General features: G+C 38.7%; 1 protein-coding gene and 1 non-coding gene across 2 annotated transcripts in view; one reads left to right on the top strand and one right to left on the bottom strand.

Moving 5' to 3' along the window:
- Positions 1-16,612, top strand: part of LOC139701369 (syntaxin-binding protein 6-like) — a 170,743-nt gene that overhangs the window by 21,379 nt on the left and 132,752 nt on the right. The window lies entirely within an intron of this gene.
- LOC114088296 (U6 spliceosomal RNA) lies at positions 2,413-2,518 on the bottom strand. The gene has a single exon (XR_003581959.2). It is a non-coding gene; the product is annotated as a U6 spliceosomal RNA (small nuclear RNA).

The following is a 16,612-nucleotide window of genomic DNA, read 5'->3' as shown; positions in this document are numbered from 1 at the left end:
CATGTGGCCATTTGTGATTTAAAATTTAGTAGGTAGGGTTGCGGAATGAATATTTGCAATTGAAATTTGACAGTTGTTACTCTATTAATATGAAATGCTAGTGAAAATATTTGGGCCAGACTAAAGGCAATTTTCTCATTCATTTTATATCTGAGAAATATTTATAAACTATCTGCCTCTGTTAGTAACTATCTTCTGTGTGCACCTGTCTCTCACCATGAAGAATATTGCAATGGTTTACCCTGACTCCCATGGGAAGAACTCTTAGCCATCTAGAGCATCACTGTTAAGGTGCCTCCTTTCTTTTCAAGGCCAATTAATGTTTAACTCAAGTACCCACTCTCTATCTCTTTAGTTGTCTTTGGTATTCTTCCATGAAAACCTCTTTAGTTTCTGTGTGTCCGAGAAACTATGAAGACTAAAGAAAACTTTAAACATTTGAAGAGATAATCATTGCTCAAATTAGAGAAAAAGCTTACCTCTAACCCATGCATTTTACACGCCTTTTAGTGTTTTTAAATATAATATATTAGATAATAAAATGATGCCATTGTGTGATGAGATATGTAGCTGTAACCAGCTTTTTTTGAAGGATAAAATACCTTTACCCTAATCATGCTTACTCTAGTCTCTTTCCTGTTGAATTTAGTCCCAGTTAAGTTGGATTCATGCCTCTTCCCTCAACATTACTTTTATTCTTTCTTCATCTTTCCTGTGTGCCCTCCTGTCCCCCACTGATCTCATCAGCTGTAGACACCGAGTGTCAAAACATGCACCAAGAAACTGGGATCCTTTTAGATGACTGCGAGATCTTATTCTCCATTTCATAGTGTGGAATACGATTCTGTAAAATGGGAAAAACCCCACTCCTTTAGTATGTGTGTTGTTTAGATGTAATTGATAACCAACCACACTAGCTCTTTCTTAATTAGATATGACAAATCGGTGATTCTTTTTGTTTTATTATACTCTGAGACAAGATAGTCTCCTTTCCTCTAACACCTGCTGTTAATTTTTGACACTTGTTAAGGATAAGTGCTATAGTTTATTGGCTTTGCATTAATCCAAGAGAGCCCTTATGAAGGTATTAGGTTAAAAATCAGTAAAGATGTTGTCTCCTGTTTCTAATCAATAAAGTTCTCACTTGGTTTTTCCATTTCAAGAGACTTCCTGTTATCGTTTAGATGTCCTGTGCCCCAAAAGCTTACATGTGAGACAATGCAAGAGGGTTTGGAGAATAAATGATTGGATTATAGTTCCAACCTAATCAGTGAATTGATCCCTGATGGGATTAATTGAGTGGTGACTGGAGGCGGGGGGTGTGTGGCTGGAGGAAGTGGTTCATTGGTGGTATAGCTATGGGGTGTATATTTTTGTATCTAGAGAGTGGAGTCTCTCTTTTATTTTTGATTTTTAAAATTTGTTTTAATTAGTTATACATGACAGTAAAATGCATTTATGCACTTTGATATATCATACATTGATGGGATATAATTTCTCATTTTTCTCTGTGTACATGTTGCAGAATCATATTGGTCATGTAGTCACATATATACATACAGTAATAATGTCTGTTTCATTCTACTGTCTTTCCTATCCCCACATCCCCTCCCCTCCCCTCCCATCACTTCCTTCTACCTAATCTAAGGTAACTCTATTCTTCCCTAATGCCCCTGACCTTATTGTGGATTAGCATCTGCATATTAGAGAAAAACATTCTGTGTTTGGTTTTGTGGGATTGGCTTATTTCGCTTAGCATGATATTCTCTAACCCCAACCATTTACTGGCAAATGCCATAATTTTACTCTTTTTAAATCTGAGTAATAGTTCATTGAGTATATATATCACATTTTCTTATCCATTCATCTATTAAGAGATACCTAGGTTGGTTCCATAGTCTAGCTATTATGAATTGAGCTGCTAAAACAATTGAGGTGGCTGTGTCACTATAATATGCTATGTTTATTAGGGATATTGGTCTGAGGTTTTCTTTCTTGACGTGTCTTTATCTTGTTTTGGTTCCAGGGTGATATTAGCCCATAGAATGAGTTTGGAAGGGTTCCCTCCTTTTCTATTTCTTGGAATACTTTGAGGAGTATTGGTGTTAATTCTTCTTTGAAAGTCTTGTAGAACTCAGGTGAGAATCCATCTTGTCCTGGGCTTTTCTTGATTGTTTATAGGCTTTTGATGGCATTTTCTTTTTCATTACTTGAAATTGATCTGTTGAAATCATGTAAGACTTCCTCATTCAGTTTGGGTAGGTCATATGTCTCTAGAAATTTGTTGATGTCTGATATTTTCTATTTTATTAGAATATAAATTTTCAAAATAGTTTCTAATTATCTTCCGTATTTCAGACGTGTCAATTGTGATATTTCCTTCTTCTATTTTAGTAATTTGAATTTTCTCTCAAAAATATGGAATGCTTCACAGATTTGCATTTCATCCTTGCACAGGGCCATACTAATCTTCTCTGTATCATTCCAATTTTAGTATGTGTGCTGCCAAAGTGAGCACTCTCTCTGCTTTCTGATCATCATGTGGCTGCTTCTCTTTGCCACACTCTTCCACCATGATGGTCTGCCTCACTTGGAGCCCCAAGGAATGGAGCCGCCTTCTGTGGACTAAGACCTCCGAAATCACAAGCCCCCAAATAAACTTTTCCTCCCTAAAATTGTTCTGGTCAGATATTTTGTCATAACAGTGAAAAAACTGACTGAAATACTTCCCTAAGCTCAGAAAATCACATATGTGAGTTTAATGTCAGGTGGTCCCTTTTGGACTGGGACCAGAAACTGTTTCTGAGTGTGACACCCCCATACCACAGGGCTACTGAATGCTGCCTTACAGCCTGAGCTTCTGGCACTTTCCAGAGATTCTTTGCGTCAAGTATCAGATCCCTGGTCTTTGAAAGGTAGGTGAAAAATAAGGTCAAGGCCTTTCATAGCAGTATTATGTGCCTTGGAGGTTCTTTGGGTCCAGGTGCTAAGTAATGCCAGTGTCTAGGAATTTCAACAAAGCCCTTACTTTTTTTTTTTTTTGGTACCAGGGATTGAACCCACATTACCATCCCTTTTTAATATGTATTTTTAAATTTAGAGACAGAGTCTCACTAAGTTGCTAAGGCTGGTTTTGAACTTAGGATCCTCCTGCCTCAGATTCCCAAGCCATGGGATTACAGGTGCATGTGCCATGGTGCCTGGCTAAAGACCTTACTTTTTAACAGTCTCCACTATGAGTTGAAAAATGAATCTTTCCAGGCACACTGACACATCTCTTTAGTCCTAGTGACTTGGGAGGCTGAGACAGGATGATCACAAGTTCAAGGCCAGCCTCAGCAATTTAGCAATACTCTATCTCAAAAAAAAAAAAAAAGAAAAAGAAAAAGAAAAAGAAAAAAAATTGGGATGTAGATCAGTGGTAAAGGGCCTCTGGGTTCAATCCCTAGTACCAAAAACAAACACTTTATAAATGTTATGGCTATTTCAAAGAGTGACTCCTTTATAGGTATTTTGCTTTCTCCACAGAGAATTAGGATCTGACACATTTTCTCACTCTAATTTTCATGGGTATAGTTCTTGGTGCTACCCAAGTGAATTCTAGGACAAAGTTGATTTCATATGGAAATTTAATTTTTGTATTAATGTTTGTTTTCATATTAGAAACTAATCTGCTTAAGAAGCCATTTATTAGTAGTGAAAATCTGAGTGATCTTCTTGAAGGCAGATCTGTGAACAAGTTGCTACTTCTGAGTATGGATTCTTAAAAACTAAAAGTACATCTTGAGAAGGGGCATGGGTGAAAAGGTGTTTTCTTAGACTGGAATTGGTGATGGAAGATGTGTGGATTTGGCCTCTTTTTTGGCATTAAACTATAATATTTTACATTCTTATCCAATCAGTGCCTATTAATCATTCAGTTGAATGCCCATTCCCCAGCCTTTGCAGTCAGTTTCCCCCAGATGTAAAGAATGCTCAGTGTCTGAGAATGGAAGTGTTGTTTGTAGAAATGTCTCTTTTGTGTGGCTAATGTGTGAATGATGGTCTTCTTCCCATTCTGGGCTTCCTCCACTGTCATTGGCTGTGACTCTTCTGCTGGTAATTGGTCTTTGCCTGTCATCTTGGGAATATGTATGCTATGCCTCCTGGCATTCTGTTGGAATTGTTCTGGATTTTCTCATTGACTTCTCCATTGCTGTCTCTGTCACCACATTGTGCTCCTTGGTCCTTGTTTTCTTCAAAAAGCCATCTGTGTCCCCTTCTGTGGGCTGTTCCCATTGTGGCTGTCAGTGCTGTTTGAGCATAAGCCACAGCTTTTATTCTAACCAGTTTGGTCCCAGCAAAGCAGAAAACTGCAAATCACATATGGATCTCTTTATTAGTATTATTTCTCTCCTTTGTTTTCTGTTTCAGAAGACCTCTGTCTCACCTTGTCAATCAAGATTGATTTATTTGGGGAGATTTTTACTGATAGATGGGCCCCCTGCCAACTTCTCTCCATAGCCTGCCTTCTTTGGGGAGATGCCTATGCTTGCTGTGGGTATCACTAGTCCCTCCTTCACCTGTAGGCTCACTTCAGTCTGGCTAGGACCCCCCACCACCACTCAACTCCTGCTTCTGAAGTGGTCCCAGGGAGCTTCCGTGCTATGTGACCAAAGGCTGCCTTTCCCATCCTCCTTCGCTCCATCTTCAGGAGCACTCAACACAGTTGGCACTCTCTGCTTTAAGTCGTTTCTCCTGTGGCATCAGACATACCATATTCTCTCCCAGTTATATTTTCCCCTGTCACTTGCTTTTGTTTTTATTTTGTTGCAGAGCTCTGGTGCCTTAATTCTTACTGTTGGAGACTCTTAGGACTCTGTCCTGGGACTTCTTTCACACTTTCTCTTTTTTCTACATTCTTTCTGCTTACATAAAAAAGTGTTTGGGGATGATTATTTCTAGTACTATTATATTTACATTGTATGGCACTATGTTAATTTTTTTGTTGCTGTGACCAAAATACCAGACAAGAACAATTTAGAGGAGGAAAAGTTTATTTTGGCTTATGGGTTCAGAGGTTTAATCCTTGGTTGGCTGTCTCCAAGGCAAGAACATGATGGCAGAAGGGCAGGGTAGAGGAAAGCAGCTCAATTCATGACAGTCAGGGAGCAGATAAAGGAAGAGAAAGGGACCAAGGACAAGATAAACCCTTCCAAGGCACACTCCCTGTGACCTATTTCTTCCAACTAGGTTCCACCTTCCAGTAGTCCATTTAGCTATCAATGGATTAATCCATTAAGTGGATTAATTCACTAATGAGGTCAGAGCTCTCACGATCCAATCATTGCCTGACTCTTGCTGCATTGAGGACCATGCTTTCAATTCATGAGTTTATGGGGACATTCTAGATCAAGAACTCACACAAACTTCCCAGAATACCATAATATTCCACAAATGGTGCAAATGCTTTATATTATCTGTTTTTCTCATAAATTTGTATAAAATTCAACTCAGATATTTATTGAGAGAAAGAACAGTTGAATTTATTTTTCTTTGGTTTCAAACATTAAACATCTTGGTTTTCTACTAAATATTAATTGCCATATGCTCCCTCTAAGAAGGTGTCTCAACCAACCTGATATTGGTATAAATACTTTAAGATCATATTCTTTGACCCATCTACATCATTTTTCTACTCTTTTCATTTCAGCTATTTTAATTATTTAAAATCCAGTTTGTGTGTCTGAAAATCACCTAGTTATTAATTGTAGGGAGAAGTTTTTGTATTATGCTTCTAATTAAATTGCTTTTGTGAAGGATTAAGTGAGTTAGTATGTTTTTTTTTAAAGAGAGAGGGGGGGAGAGAGAGAATTTTAATATTTATTTTTTAGTATTTGGCGGACACAACATCTTTGTATGTGGTGCTGAGGATCGAACCTGGGCCGCACTGATGCCAGGCGAGCACACTACCGCTTAAGCCACATCCCCAGGCCAGTATGTTTTTAATATATATAAAGCTCTTAGAATAACACCTAGCTCATAGCTAATGTTTGACAAATGTCGATTATTGCCTTTGTGTTTTAAATGATCATTTTACAACATAGGAAACTCCTTCAAGGAAGGGTCTATTTATCTGTTTATGGGCATAGCAGCAGTGATAACCTGACCTGCCCTCACTGTAGGATCATGTTTTAAGGTGTGATTCACAGGCTGACCAGTAAGAAAAATGTGAGGTGTTCAGAAAATAGCAGATACTTCAGATCCACCACAAAACTTGCCAAGCTACCATCTGTGGGAATAGGAGCCAGGAATCTGATTTTATTTTAAACAATTTTTCTGGTTGGTTCCTGTATATGCTAAAGTTTGAGGATTATTTTGGCCCTCAATATTTTGTGAGCCTTTGGAGGCATATCTTTCATACATGAAGTAGTTGCTTAATAAGTGGTTCATTGAATTACAGACCTTAGAGAGCACTGAGTCTACTGCCCTCATGTTGCCAGTAGGAGATGGGAGCCCAGCTAGAAGAGCCTCTTTCTCCAAGGCTATATCCTTTACTTGTGGCTTTGTCAGGGCTAAGATGCATGCCTTCTGGCTCCCAGTTCTCTTTCCACACTCTCAACTTCCTGTGCCCATATAATGGCCCAGAAGGCTTTCCAGTTTGCCTCCATGAAGCATGGAGGGCTGTCCTAATGCAAAACAGATGGAGAAGAGAGTGAAAGGAAACCATGATTAAAGAATGAAAAAGATCACCCAAGAGGAAGACAATTGAGATGTAGTAAGAAGAGAAGCATAGGCTTCAAGATTGGAAGCCATGGGAAAGCAAGAGAGGAGGTTGCTTTTAAAAAGAGAAAAGCAAAAGAGGAAAAACAAAGCAAGGAACATAATAGATAAGTGTTTTGTTTTGTTTTTTTTTAATGCTCTAAGTGTTCATAGTCTGATGTAACAAAGAGAGTCTTGGATTAAAGGACTTGGTTTAAAACTGTTTAACAACTTACCTAGGTAAACACATAATCATACACAAAAAAATACCCAAGCCCCTTCTAGTCCCAGTGTCTTCCATTTAGATTTGAATGTGACAAAACACCCAGTGCAGTGAGGTCTGTTCAAGGCATTCTCGTTTTCACTGGGGAGCACTGTGGGCTTCAAAGGAAACCCTCCTCCTGCTTCCCATGTGCTCCCAACAAAGTGCTGGCTGTGTGTGCACATGCTGTTGGGTGAGGGCTGTGCAACCCTGATGTGGCTAAAATAACTTTAATTCGAGCTTTATTCCTTGGAGATTTTAAAACATGAAGAATATTCACTGTGTTTCTCTACCTCTGCCTTTCCTGCCTCAGTTGGAGATTATTTTAGTATTTACTGCTCTCCTTGATTCCTGCATGCCCATGCTGGAGGAAGCCTGTGTCATGGTAGAGCTTAACAGAATTCCTCAATTTTGCATGTCAAAAAATAAATCATCAACCTATTTTCACACCCTGGTTTCTTGAATCAATAGCCTCTTGCTATTGCTTACTATGGGCATCTCGAGAATGAAACTAATTTTTTACTGGAAAAAGAAAGATGGAGAACCCCAGGGCATAAAACCCCCCAAAACAACAACAGAATACCTCCCAAGCCCTAATTTCTTTTTCTATTCTGATCAGGAGGGAAAGGAAGACATTAAGCAACATTCCTTGCTTAACACAAAAAAGCAACAGATGAATTTTAATGACTGTATAAATAAGAAACTATTTTGAATAATCAAAATACCCTCTTTAAATTAGAAAATATGTATTCATTTCTAGTTCTTTGGTACTTTAGAGTCAAAGCTAGAGCTCCTACTGTTAGAGATTTGTAATGATTTATTTAAAGGTTAGGATGTAGACATTTTTCTAACCATTGAGACCAATTTTTATTCCTTTTTGAATGTTATAATCCAATTACATAGTAGTACACTTTATTAGATATATTCGGTTCAGAACTGAAGAAAAACTAATTTGTATTATCACTACGTTTTTAAATGTCCTTCTTTACTTCAGTACTAAACCTGGCAGTTTCCATTGAGTATACTTTTTAAAGAAGAATTCAGAATTTAATTACTGAATGTCATGAAGAATATAAAACTGAAAAATGTAAAAATTTAAGGATTTGATTCTCATGGAACATTTAGAATAAATCATTTATCAGCTAGGGTTCAGCTGCACCTAATGGAAAACCTGAATAAATGGTGGCTTAAATAAATCAGGAGTATGTCTGCGCCACCTGCCCCCCCCCCCCGCCCCCATAGGAGTCCAGGATGGTTTCTCCTCTGCCTTGCTGCTCTGTGTACCTTACTGACTCTGATTACCTGTGGTAGTAAGAGTAGTAGGCCACCTGAGGTCACACCTGCTATTCAGGAAGAGGAGATGGGCAGAGGGCTAAAGGGGCAGCCTGCTCCCAGTGAGTTCTCCTAGAAATCCAGAGAATTCCAAGTCATTTCATGGCCCATACTCTGTCACACAGCCACCCCTAGCTGTGATTGAGTTGAGGTTCCCCACTGCCACAAAAATCAAGGTTCTGCTAAGAGGAGAATGAATATTGGGTAAGATGCACATTACTAACCCTGCCAGCCCATGGAGAGTGAGCATACAAGTTTTCTGAAAGGAGATTCACCTTCAAGAACTGATTCTAATTTACTTGAGTTTTTTTTTATGACTCTTCTTTTCATTTATTTTCTCCTCTGGGCTCTGGTACATTTCTGCCTACCAGTAAGTGTACCTATCTTGATTTTTCTGCTACATTGCAATCAATTTGGAAATCAATATGCACTTAGATATTGGTCTGAGGCATTGGGAATGGGTCCAAGGGCATGAATCACCCCATTATCTTTTGTGAGGATGCCTGCCACTTGTGAGTAATTGATTTGCTCTTTTTGTGGTCTTCACAGCACTACCTGCCCTCAGATCAAAGGTGGTTGTGTTCAATAAATGCTGAATACAAAATCAAACTGTCAGTGGGCAAAGCATAGAGACAAGAGAATTGGCCATTTGATTGTGGCCATTTCATTATCCTTGAGAGGAACACGAGAGATTGCCATTTATGCTTCATGTTGACAGTTTTCTGAACAATACACTGTCTCCCTCCAAGAGTGGCCCCGGAAGTTGTGAAGGTGGTGAGGACAAATGTGGTGAACCATACCACAAACCTCCTTCCCATTTTCCCCATTGTGTGTGAACCTTGTCCAGCTATTCTGACCTCGGTGTTGTCTGCCACCTCAAGATGGGAATTGTTGTCAGTGTGGATTTGGAAATTCAGTCTGCTTTGAAATATGGTTCTGATTTTCACAGATAAAAATTAAGCTCAAATGTCACCACTTTTATGCTTTTGTTCTGTCTGTCTGTCTGTCTCTCTCTCTACTGGGAACTTAACCCAGTGGTGTTCTACCTCTGAGCTAGATTCCTAGCCTGTTGAAATTTTTGAGACAGGGTCTTGCTAAATTGCCTAGGCTTGCCTCAAATTTGTGATCCTCTTGTCACAGCCTCCCAAATAGCTCAGATAATAGGCACATTGCAACAGCACCTGACCTTTGTTCTCATTTCTAATGCTCGTGTAGAGACCTCCATGGATGGGCTCAAAAATGATATAAGCTCACTGGAGAAGGTGGCGCCCACCTGTAATCCCAGTGGCTCAGGAGGCTAAGGCAGAAGGATCACAAGTTCAAAGCTAGCCTCAGCAAAAGTGACTCGGTGAGACCCTGTCTCTAAATAAAATACAGAATAGGGCTGTGGATGTGACTCAGTGATTGAGTGCCCTGAGTTCAATCCCTGGTACCCCCCACCTTCAAAAAAAAAAAGGCATAAGCTCTATTTAGTAAAGAGTTGATTTCTAATTTTCTTCTTTTTATTCTTTCCCTTCATTTTTTCTCAAACTCCATCCAGCATTCTCATTAAATCATTGCTCTTTACAATTTGAATGTGTCCCCAGCAATAGATTCTCAGTAGGTAATCTCTTCACAATCTCAGTTTCTCAAACACAAAATGGATTGAAGCAAACATATTAGCCAGAGAGACTTGCCAGGAAGGAACTTGTACAGATGCACCTCACGGCATCCCATGGGCATTCAGCTAGCCACTCCTGTGTACGTCCCTGTACCAGTTACTCATAGGCCCTCAGAAACTGAAGGAAGCTTCACTTGTGTGAGTCCCTGGGACACTCTCTTACTGTTGGTCCTGGAGTTAAATACATATGGAGGTACTCTCTCAAGTAGAGGGAGTTGAGGAAGAGGGGAGATTGAGCAGAAAAGGGCAGATACCTAGGAGTAGCTGTTGGGGGTGGGCCAGGTGGAGGACTACCTGACACAACCCTGAGAGCCAGGAGGAGCCTAAGTGAGAACAGATGCTGGGCTTTGTGGCTAGATAATGTGTGCCAGTGAATCTGATATAGCTAGTTAGGTACAGGGTCTGCTTCTTCTTGGCCCCAGGACAGAAGTCAATATTTCTTTGGCTAGACTTTTAAACCCTTAATGATCTCGTTTCTTCCTACTGCTTTTTTATTCATCCTCCAAACCCACATTTCTAGGCATTCTCTCTCGGATCCCCACACACAGTGTCAGCCATATTGATTAATGAACTTTCATATTCTTTCATTTTTTTATATTACATTTTCTTTTTCTTTACCCTGCTGAACTTTTTGGAGAGGGGTATTTCGAATTGACACAGGGGCACTCTACCACTGAGCTACATCCTCAGTCCTTTTTGTTTTTTATTCTGAGAAAGGACCTTTCTAATTTGCTTAGGCTGACCTCAACTTTGTGATCCTCCTGCCTCAGTCACTTGAATATCTGGGATTATAGGTGTGAGGAACCATAACCGGCTTCACCCTGCTGAATTTGATGTCCGTTTCCAACCTCATTTCACATGTTGTTTTTTCCAGGTGCCTGCATGAGGCCCTCAGTCTGAAGTGATATCCCTCCTCTGTACTCCCAAGGTGTCCTATGCCTCCTGATCATTGCCCTTATCACATGTTCTGCAGTTTAGGCTTGCCTTCTGTCCTACTGGATGGCAGGACTTTGAAGTTAGTGACCATATCTTACCTTCTTTTTTTAAAAAAAAATTAATATCTTTATTTTATTTGTTTATTATTTTATGTGATGCTTAGGACCGAGCCCAGGGCCTCGTAAGTGCTAGGCAGTGCTCTACCACTGAGCCTCAACCCCAGTCCCCATATATTACCTTCTTAAACACATATCTAGCATGGGGTCGGGCACAGTGTAGTTGCTCAGTAATATCAGATGAAATAATGGATGAAACCAAAAGAAACTAGCTGTGTTGTCAAATTTCATAGCTGAATTTTTCATCTTCTCAATTGCCATAGTAGACCCCCTACTCAAAGGTCTGTTTGGGTTGACAATGGGTGAATTAGAGAGGAGAGGGAAAGTTGCTTTGGCAAGAGGAAGGAAGAATGATTTTTGAAAGGTTTGCATTCAGGTCAGCAGGTCTCTAACGTGCACCAGCATATAAATGGACCTGAAGCTCTTACCAATCTGCAGTGAGTATATTTACTGGTCAAAGAAGGTTCTTCCAGCATCAAGCAGGCTGAGTAATAATGAAGATCTTCAGATGATAGACTGATGATAAAGGGAAGCTGAAGACCATGCACTCATTTCCTGGTTTTCTTGCCTGTGGAACCGCCATCTGGCAGAGTGCTTTCAGTAGGAGTATGGACTTTGCATAATCACAGTTTAGAGCTGCAGTTTTTGCCTTGTCCCTTTCAGTAATTATATTCCTAACTACAGTTCCTGCACCCATAGAAAAGTAAGAGTTTGGGAACTGAAACTATCTTTCTTCATTCTCTCAAATTATCAGATCTGTTGGTATATTGTATACCGGGAACCATCCTAGTAAAAGTCATCCTTTCTACCTCAGTTGGGTGTTCTGCTTTAGGCACCAACAGGATGGAGAGGCAGTCCACTTTCTAGAGTCAATCTGTAGAGCTTTCATCTTTTTTTCAGCTTTATACAAATGTGAATATATTTTTTTCTTTAAAAAGAATTGGGGAGTTGAGAACAGGAGGTCAGTGATGAAACATTGTAATAAGATACTGGGCAAATAGGCAATGGAACCCCTCTTGCTAAAGATGTAGACTAGATCTCTTTTTGTTATTTTCTATGAAGGTCTAGAACTGTGGTATTCTTATGATAGCCATTAGCTATATTTGGTTATTGAGCACTTGTAATTAAAACTAATCCCAATTAAATCGTGTTGTAAGTCTAGAATATATACCAGATATTGAAGCTTTTCTACAATAAAAAATGTAAAATAATGCAATCACCTTTTATGTTTATTACATATTGGGATAAATAAAATACATGATTATGTTATCTGTCTCTTTCTAGTTATTAATATGGCTGTTATAAAATGAGTGTTGTCCACATTTCTGTTGGAAAGTAACAGTCTGAAATCTCCAAGTGTTTCAATGTATGCATGAAATACACATAGTAGCAATTAATAACCATATCATGATAGCTCAATTTAGAGATGATGACCATCACCATTAATAGAACATCAAAAAATCCCCAGTTTTTACCTCTCAGATTAGGCCAACAAAACTAGAAGTCCAAGGGAAAAAGCAACCCAGTGTAGATATTCTTGGGAAAATATTATGTAACCACATCTAATCGAATCTTTTGCTTAACTCTTTCATTTATCTCTGTTGTTTTCAGAGGAACTCACTGCCTTTCAGCTTGCCTAACTGATCATCTAGGGTTGGAGTCAAGACTCTCCCAATGAGAATAGAAGCCAGCAAGGCACCAAGAGCCGCTGTTACTCCATAAGCCTATCTGGTCTGTGGCTGCGGTGTCTGTTGCCTCCACCACCAGAGCACCCCAAGAGGATGTAAATGTTATTCAGTAACTGCAGCTAAACTTCTTGGTATTTGGCTTGATAAAAACCAACTGTACCCACTTAGATAAAGGCCAATAAAGGCAATACAATTAGTTTCTATTCATGGAATATCAAGATGTAGTTAGAATTTCTTTTCTGCTTTTTGATCCCTTGTATTGATGTAATTTCTTTTTTAGTTCTGGATTTTGGGAACCTTTTGGCTCCTGGAATTGGCCACTTAAGCGCTCTTTTTCCCCCATGGATATCAACCCTTCTTCTTTGATCCACACTGACAGGGCTTATTTGAGCATGTTGAACATGTGTTAAGTGCCTTAAACCAGCAAAGTGACTTTTCAGATGAGAACATCTAGCCAGTGGGAACAGGACTTGATGTTTAGGATCCTTGGGAAAGCTTCAGGGGTGGGTCATCATGGAGACACTTTCTGCTCTATTCCAGCATGAACAGACCAGACTTGCCCCCATTAGAACAAATAAACAGTATTTTAAAATTCAAACATCATTCCTTATAATGCAGTCTAGTCTTGTGTTATTAAAATTCAAAAGAACGTCTTTCCCTGGTCCTCAGATATGGACAGGGATTTGGTTTAGATACTGATTTATAAGCTCAGAATTGATTAGAGGAGCAGTGGCTACCTGTATAATATACAGGACCTTAGAGTTGGTTTTATTTTTTTAGCATGAATAAAGTATTACGTATAGCCAAGTATTATAAATTATTGAAGAAGGGAGAAGTAGAATCTCATGAAAAGCTGAATCTTTGCATGAATGTAGGTTAGTCATTAAGGAAATATCAGGAGATAAACAATACTAAGCTTAAGTGGGCCAGAAGACAGCATCTGATGGGGCATCTGTCCTGGAATTCATCTGCTCATCTATTTTGGCTAATACTGCTCCTATATATATAAAAAAAAAAAAAAAAAAAAAAAAAAAAAAAAAAAACATTGGTAGGCTGGGCACAGTGGCACATGCTGTAATCCCAGCAGCCTGAGAGACTGAGGCAGTAGGAGGATAACAAGTTTGATGCCAGCTTCATCAACTTAGAAAGACACTGTCTCAAAAAAAAAAAAAAAAAAAAAAAAGGATGTGGATGTAGCTTAGTGGTAGAATGCCCCTGGGTTCAATCCCCAGAACCACAGAAAAACAAACCAATGTAATAATGGAATTACTGTGATCCTGGCATATTCTACATTTTCACTTCAAATAGCCAAATACCAGGTTCTGTTTAATTTTTTTCTTATGTTTTATGTGATTTCAATTGTCTTGTACAATATATACAGTGATAGATAAATAAGATCAATTGTTTTCTTCCTCACATAAAGCCAAGCAGAACTTATGTGTATAATTTTGCACCTAATTAGCATGTTGCTTGCTGCATTTGCAAAGTGGCAAAGTATTAAGTGACTTTTGATTGGCAGTTCTAAAATTCTTTCTACACATAATGCTTAAGATGGAAAGATCTACCTTGCTCTTGGATAGGCAGAATTAATATTATCAAAATGACCATCGTACCAAAAGCAATATACAGATTTAATGCAATTCCGATCAAAATCCCAATAGCATTCCTCATAGAAATAGAAAAAGCAGTCATGAAATTCATCTGGAAAAATAAGAGACCCAGAATAGCTAAAGCAATCCTTAGCAGGAAAAGCGAAACAGGTGACATCACTATACCAGACCTTAAACTATACTACAGAGCAATAGTAACAAAAACAGCATTGGCACCAAAATAGACTGGTAAACCAATGGTACAGAATAGAGGACACAGAGACTAACCCACAAAATTACAATTATCTTATATTAGACAAAGGTGCCAAAAAACATGCATTGGAGAAAAGATAGCCTCTTCAACAAATGGTGCTGGGAAAACTGAAAATCCATATTCGACAAAATGAAATTAAACCCTTATCTCTCACCATGCACAAAACTCAACTCAAGATGGGTCAAGGATTTAGGAATAAAACCAGAGACCCTGCGTCTAATCTCCATCATGTGGGATTAGGCCCCAACTTCCTTAATAAGACTCCTGTGGCACAAGAATTAAAATCAAGAATCAATAAATGGAATGGATTCAAACTAAAAAGCTGCTTCACAGCAGCAGAAACAATAAGGTGAATAGAGAACCTACAGAAGAGGAGCAATTTTTTTCCCCTCTCACATCAGATAGAGCACTAATCTCTAGGGTATATAAAGAACTCAAAAAGCTAAGCACCAATAAAACAAATAACCCAATCAATAAATGGACCTGAACAGACATTTCTCAGAAGATGATATACAATCAATCAACAAATATATGAAAAAAATGCTCATTATTGCTAGCAGTTAGAGAAATGCAAACCAAAACCACTCTGTCACCTCACTCCAGTCAGAATGGCAGCTATTATATAAACAACAATAAGTGTTGGCGAGGATGTGGGGGAAAAGGCACACTCATACATTGCTGGTGGGACTAAAAATTGGTGCAGCCAATATTGAAAGCAGTATGGAGATTTCTTGGAAAATTGGGAATGGAACCACCATTCGACCCAATTCTCCCTCTCCTTGGTCTATACCCAAAGTACTTAAAAACAGCATACTGCTGGGACCCAGCCACATCAATGTTTATAGCAGCACAATTACCAAAATCTGTGAAAATCTCAGTGTACTAGATAATTTTCTTTTATTTCAACCAAATGGTTCCATTCATGTGCACACATAGACCATAAAGCTTAATGTCAGAAGCAGTAATATTTAAAATTAGCGTAGTCAAGAAATTATTTGCTTAAGGTTCTTCATGTTTCTAAGTGTGCACAACACATTAAAAATGTGTATCAGCTGTGATTAAAAAATACTTTACTATATTTCAAAGTTTTGTTCTTACATTTTACTACCTCTGAAATTGGGATGCATCTTAGCATCTGTGGCATCTTTAAATTCTTATTAGCCAGGTGGTGGTCATGACATAATTGTGATTGCCTGTGCAGATTGTCCATAACTGTTCCTCTTATCATCACTTCAACTGAAATAGGTTGAGTGTAATTGCACTGTAAACTGTCTTCAAAAAGATTATGCTGTTCAGTGTATGTAAAAAGGCTTAGAAACAGAGCAACATGATCTACAAGTCTAAGTCTAAAAGAGCTCTTTCAGTAAGTATAAAATGAAAATGTGTGATTAAAAAAAAAAGGATTGCGTCACAGTTGGTAGTCTCTTTACTTACGTAGTGTTACATAAATAATAGTACATCTTAATAATCAATGGTGACTTGAGTATGATGAAATCTAATCTATAAGATCAGGCCCTTCCCAAAGTGAGTAGACTATTTTTTCCTTCATACTCTTCCTGTGGATATATTTTTACATTTCTTCATCTTCCTACAAGCTAAGTTGTGATCTCTTCTATCAGAAAGTAGCACTGGTGACTTATCTTACAAAGAACTTGCCACTCTGGTCTTTATGTGGATCCCCTCAGACCTAAATACCAATCCACCCATGTTCTTTTGCCTGTGAGCCACATTTGATGGGTGGTGTGGGGGGGGGGGCGGAAGAACAATAGTGTTGAAATGACAAATGGTCAGTATTGAGGCGGAGTTGGGGCTCTAGGCAGTGGAGCTCCCCAGCTTCACACACAGAAGTTAAGCTAAGTTCAAAGACATTTGTTCTTAGCCAACTTAAAGTTATACTTTTAAACCAAACGAAGGTCACTTGTGCTTTGTGATTCTATGCACTTTCTCATATTTCTCCTGTTTGTTCTGGACTCTCAGGCTAGATCTCTCCTGTGAAAGCAGATAGAATGAGAGT

This window comes from Marmota flaviventris, chromosome 17 (genome assembly GCF_047511675.1).
Source record: "Marmota flaviventris isolate mMarFla1 chromosome 17, mMarFla1.hap1, whole genome shotgun sequence".
NCBI lineage: Eukaryota > Metazoa > Chordata > Mammalia > Rodentia > Sciuridae > Marmota > Marmota flaviventris.
The sequence above is the reverse complement of the archived record's forward strand: the minus strand, read 5'-3'. Positions and strand labels throughout refer to the sequence as shown.